At 39.8% G+C, this 6,161-nt stretch overlaps 1 pseudogene; it reads left to right on the top strand.

The window, feature by feature from the left end:
• Positions 1 to 5,193: 5,193 nt before the first annotated feature.
• Positions 5,194 to 5,739, top strand: LOC112406636 (mitochondrial import receptor subunit TOM20 homolog pseudogene; annotated as a pseudogene).
• Positions 5,740 to 6,161: the final 422 nt, after the last annotated feature.

The following is a 6,161-nucleotide window of genomic DNA, read 5'->3' as shown; positions in this document are numbered from 1 at the left end:
CTTTTGATTGTATAGATTGAGAAATACCCTTTTTAGCTGCCTATCTCTCTTGCCCCTAGGAATGCCATATTCTATTCATCATCTCCATGGCTCTCTATGAGTCAGGCTCCCTGGCGGCCACTCAGACCTTGTTGTTCATTATAACAACTGTACCCACTTGCTTCTGATGGGAAGTAGAAGCTAAACTGAGATACAATGGCAACAGAGGCCTCTGCTGATTCTGTAAGAAATGAAGCAACTGACAAAGGATTAATCTCCAAAATTTATAAGCAGCTCATGCAGCTCAATAACAAAAAAACAAACAACCCAATCCAAAAATGGGCAGAAGACCTAAATAGACATTTCTCCAAAGAAGATATACAGATTGCCAACAAACACATGAAAGAATGCTCAACACCATTAATCATTAGAGAAATGCAAATCAAAACTACAATGAGATACCATCTCACACTGGTCAGAATGGCCATCATCAAAAAATCTAGAAACAATAAATGCTGGAGAGGGTGTGGAGAAAAGGGAACACTCTTGCACTACTGGTGGGAATGTAAATTGATACAGCCACTATGGAGAACAGTATGGAGGTTCCTTAAAAAACTAAAAATAGAACTACCATATGACCCAGCAATCCCACGACTGGGCATATACCCTGAGAAAACCATAATTCAAAAAGAGTCATGTACCACAATGTTCATTGCAGCTTTACTTACAATAGCCAGGACATGGAAGCAACCTAAGTGTCCATCAACAGATGAATGGATAAAGAAAATGTGGCACATACATACAATGGAATATTACTCAGCCATAAAGAGAAACGAAATTGAGTTATTTGTAGTGAGGTGGATGGACCTAGAGTCTGTCATACAGAGTGAAGTAAGTCAGAAAGAGAAAAACAAATACCGTATGCTAACACATATGTATGGAATCTAAGGAAAAAAAAAAAAAGGTCATGAAGAACCTAGGGGTAAGACAGGAATAAAGACACAGACCTACTAGAGAATGGACTTGAGGATATGGGGAGGGGGAAGGGTAAGCTGTGACAAAGTGAGAGAGTGGCATGGACATATATACACTACCAAACATAAAATAGATAGCTAGTGGGAAGCAGCCACATAGCACAGGGAGATCAGCTCGGTGCTAGAGGTGCGGGATAGGGAGGGTGGGTAGGAGGGAGATGCAAGAGGGAAGATATATGGGAACATATGTATATGTATAACTGATTCACTTTGTTATAAAGCAGAAACTAACACAGCATTGTAAAGCAATTATACTCCAATAAAGATGTTAAAAAAAAAAAATGCTCTGTAGCCAGGATGGCTCTTCAGAGTTGCCCCTAATTGAAGCAAGGAGGCTGGGTCTTTGTAGCCCTGCAGCAACAAGTCAGTGTCGTGGAATGCATTCTTTAGGCTATGCAGCTTCCTATGGCCAAGGGAAATTCTTAGTGGTGAGTTGCAGCCAACGTTCCTGGCATTTGCAGGACCATGCTTCAGGACCGCGCTTTAGAACTTAAAGGGGTTTGAGTTGACACACTACAGTATTAGCTACATGTGGGGAGAGAGGTAGATCACAAAGCATCTATTTTGCTTATGTGGACTGCGGTGAGGGCAGTATGATTCTGGAGCCAGGTGCTGTAGCAGCAGTTTGCTGACGGTTTAGCTTTTGATCATGTCAAAGGTGGCAGCTCCCTTGACTTTCCAGTTCTGCAGCGTTGTTTTGAGACATATCCTGAAAACTGAGATCAGAGTCTATTTCTTTAGCCTTCACAATGATTATGTGAACGTTCAGCACTTCTAAATAAATCCCTTCCTGCTTAAACTAGTTCGAGTAGATTGTATGTTCTCAACTAGGAACCTTGAACAAAGTTGGTATTTGATAGCCAGCATCCGTTCTGGTTAGATGGTGCCATGATGTACTGGTCATTATATACACTGAAAATTACATAAACCTTCACCAGTAGAGTCAGGTTTTTAGATTAAAGGCAAAGTAGCTAATATATGCTGTACGCTGAACTTCCCAGGACCCACAGCTCTCCGTGGTTGATTGACATGGGGTTAGTGCTCAGTTTTGGACAGTGTGTGCTTATATTACTTTGCTAATTAGGCCTGCAAGAAAGGGACATGAACAGATGACTTTGGGGAAAAGTCTCTATGCTAAGATTTTATGGAATTGTGGTATAACAGGTGACGAATCTCAGTAGCTTTAGTCACTCAGGGTCTCAGTGCTTTAGGAAACCAGGATAATTGGCCAGTGTCATTCAGTATGCAGTCTAAACTTGAAAATCTTGCCTTCTCTTTGTACCTTGGCATTTACTCTTTTCCAAAAGGGGTTTTCGTTGGATTGGAACTGTGATTATTGGACAAAATTTCTCACCAAACCTTTGCAAAGGGAGTTGGCTTCTCATGTGCCTAGTGCTCCTGGTTTCCCAATTAATCCCTGGTTCAGCCCGCTGGAGCCAGGGTAGCAAGAGCCATTCATGGAAAAAACAGAATGCTACTTCCCTTTAAAATGTAGCAACTGTTTTGTGGCAGGTAAGTGGGGTTTTGTTCAGCCCCAGTGCAGCTATTCCAGTGCTGAATCCTCCCAGAAAATGGATTGTGAGAGTTTGGGTCCCAAGTGTTATATCAAGGGGAGCTGCTGCTTCCTTTCCCTTCTCCAGAGTCCTTTGTATAAATCCATCGCTTCCCGATAGCCTTAGATAAACAATGAAATATGCTTCGTTGAGAAGCAGGTTTATAAACATGCACACATTTGAAGGTAGAGCCTGCAGAGTTTTGGATATATACATACTGAAGCACAAGAGGATAAACTGCATCCATTTTCTCAAATAAACAAGTACTTTTAAAGCTCATATAACCTTTACCACAGTGTTTTCCAAATGTACCTGAGGATATGTTTGAAAAGTTACCTGGGCTTTTTGTTAGACTTTCAAGTGCTCAGACCCTTTGAATCAGAGTCTCTAGGAGCAAGACCTGGGAAGCTCTGCATTTAACAAGTGCCCAGGGTGATTCTTAACAGAAAAATTTAGGAAACCAATCCCTTCACTATAGCCACCTCTCTGGCCAGTCCTATAAATGGCCTGCAGGTGTCCTCACCCACTTCAGGGTCACAAATGGACCGCTTGCATGGATGAACCAATTGTATGTGCAGAAAGCAGTTGTTAAACAGATCTTAATATTCAAACCAACCAAGGGAACTAATATCAATGTGGTCTTTTTTTTTTTTAATCAAAATGATGAGATAAACCTAGGCGGACAATCTAAAAGCAAGTGTGCTGAAATATGACCACTTTATGAAATAATATATTGAACAGTACTAATCCATTACTTTTTCCTTTCATCCAGGATTCTTAGAAATCTGTCTTTTATTCCCCCAATGAGAAATCATTCCGTAGAACATGCACTAAATGCTGGACTGTGTTCTTTGTTGTAAAGGCAGAGAGAAGCGTAGCTTGACAGTAATGAATGACTATGTTACACAATTACTTAAATATGAGTCTTCAGCAAAAATGAAATGACTTGAGGCTTTTCAACAAATGCAGCTTTAAGCTCAGCAAATAATGGCTTGTGTCAAATTTGTTTACTAGCATGGGTAATTTGTTCTTAACTAGACATATTTTACACTTGAAGTAATGTTTTACTAGAACTCCATAAAGCAACTGTGCAATTGATAACAAATGTGTCACTACTGGTAAGTAATTAATTCATATGAAGTTAGTTAGACCATGCTGGCGCCGCCTAGAGTATAGAAGAAGAATGCATAAATAACTAAAGTAGTTATAGTCAAATAACAGATGGTATGAAGAAGTCAGCAATAAAAGAAATAAAGATGTGGACAAAGTGCGTGTGTGTGTAATCATATTTATCAAGCACCTATAACACACCTGACATCATGCCAGACCATCTCCTCAGAACTTTTCAGGGAAGTATTGAATTCAGTTATTATAGATGAGGAAACGGAGGATCTGAAAGTTTAGTTTGTACTATGATACACCATTGATGGAAATAAGGTCTGAGCACAGGTGTAAAGCCGTGCTTTTTCTACTAGTGTTTAGTATAATGTTATACAAGTATGAGTTTTAGGGTCAGATATACCTTGTTTGTGTCCTGAGTCAGCCACTCACCAGATATATAATCTTGGTAAGGAGACCTAGCACCTCTTAGCTTTAATGACAACAGCATCTACTACATAGAATTACTGTGAGTATTAAATGGGAAGACACATGGGAAAAGATAGTATCAATATAATGCCTGGTACACATCAAGCACTAAGTTAGTCAATTACATGGTATCTCCAGGAAAGTCATCACAGAGTAAATAATTACTCAACAGAGTAAGAATTGAGCATTATTTTCATTTACAGTGAGCAGATATTATTTTCTCTCTACTATTCAGGTATATATGGACTGAATTTAACAAAAACTGATTAAATACAGACTTCAGATTTCTGAAGCAGTCTTGTTTTCATGACGTTTTACTTTTGAAAAATGTTTCATTTAATTCAACTCAATAACAATTATTTAAGGATCCGTGTCAGTTACTTCCTTCAAGGACCTCACAGCCTTAATGATTGGGTATAAGGTGGTGGCAGGACAGAAGAGGAAGAAATGGGAGGTATATTGAAGGGAAAGAAGTGGAACTTCAGACTGACAGAATAGCTCAGAAGACCTAGTCCTACTTTTAAAGCAGCAAACAGATCCTAGAAAGCCTTACAAACTGATGCAAAAGACACATAACAGTTAAGTGTAGTATCCGAAGAGGTAACACTTAAAACAGTTAAGTGTGGTATCCGAAGAGGTAACACTTAAAACGAGATATAAAGGATGAAAAAAGGAGTGGGCCAGGCAAAGAAGGGTGATAAATGCAAAAGTCTGAAGATAAGGGAGAGCACTGTGGTCTGGCACATCAGAAATAGTAAGTAGTTCCATCAGGCTGGAAAGCATATGGGCTTGGGAGCCAGTGGATAGAGAAAAGACTGCGGTAAAACATTAGGTTACATAGATTTGAAGGAATCAATTCATGAAGAATCTTACATGCCTTTTATGCTCTATGTCTGTGGTTTGTTACTGCAGCTGCCCGTTAGAATCACCAGGGAAGCGGGCGTCGGAACTAAGCGGCGGAGTCTGCTCCGAGGGTCCTGAGCCAACAGCTTCTTCGCGGGCCCCGCCGCCGCTGACCCCCACTCCTCGTTGGAGAGAAGATGGTGGGCCAGAACAGCGCCATCGCTGTTTCCATCGGGTATTGCATTTACTTCGACCGCAAGAGACGGAGTGACCCCAACTTCAAGAACAGAGTGCGAGAACGAGGAAAGAAACAGAAGCTTGCCAAGGAGAGAGCTGGACTTTCCAAATTACCTGACCTTAAAGATGGTGAAGCCGTTCAGAAATTCTTCCTCGAAGAAATAAGGCTTGGTGAAGAGTTACTAGCTCAAGGTGAATATGAGAAGGGTGTGGACCATCTGACAAATGCAATTGCTGTGTGTGGACATCCACAGCAGTTACTGTAAGTATTGCAGCAAACTCTTCCACCACCAGTGTTCCAGATGCTTCTGACTAAGCTCCCAACAATTAGTCAGAGAATTGTAAGTGCTCAGAGCTTGGCTGAAGATGATGTGGAATGAGAAACAAATGTCAACATAATAGTCTCAATTAAAAAATATTTTTAAAATCTGAACTTGGAAGATGATCAGCTCTGGGGGAGTAAGGGCAAATACGCTTGTTATGGACTGTCCTGTACTGAAATCTACCAAAGTTAATTTTTACTTTGTGTAGATCCATTTGTCGTTTTATTTATTTTTCCCAGTGAAAAGTGTATTTTGATAGAGAGGTTTTCATTTTATAAATACACTCTCAGTTACTGAAATATGGATTTTGTTTATTCCTAAAACGTGCAATTAGAAGGTACATATATAACATCACATTACTTACAGTAAAATGACCCAGTGCTCAGTTTTGAAAGGCCAAAAAAAGTGTAGAAGGAAACTGAAGGAAGCACTTTTTTTTTTAAGCTAGTACAGTTTGCTATACATCAGAAAATTGGATGGAAACTTGATTGTGTATCAAAACTGAGCATTAAAAGTTTTAAGAGATTATTTCTTTCCATTTAATCTCTTAAATATGTATAATGTGCTGCTGTGCTACAATAACTTCACCCCCACTGTTGAACTGT

Source organism: Neophocaena asiaeorientalis, unplaced genomic scaffold (genome assembly GCF_003031525.2).
Source record: "Neophocaena asiaeorientalis asiaeorientalis breed wild unplaced genomic scaffold, Neophocaena_asiaeorientalis_V1.1 scaffold59, whole genome shotgun sequence".
NCBI lineage: Eukaryota > Metazoa > Chordata > Mammalia > Artiodactyla > Phocoenidae > Neophocaena > Neophocaena asiaeorientalis.
Note: the sequence above shows the minus strand (reverse complement) of the source record. Positions and strands in the feature narration are given on the sequence as shown.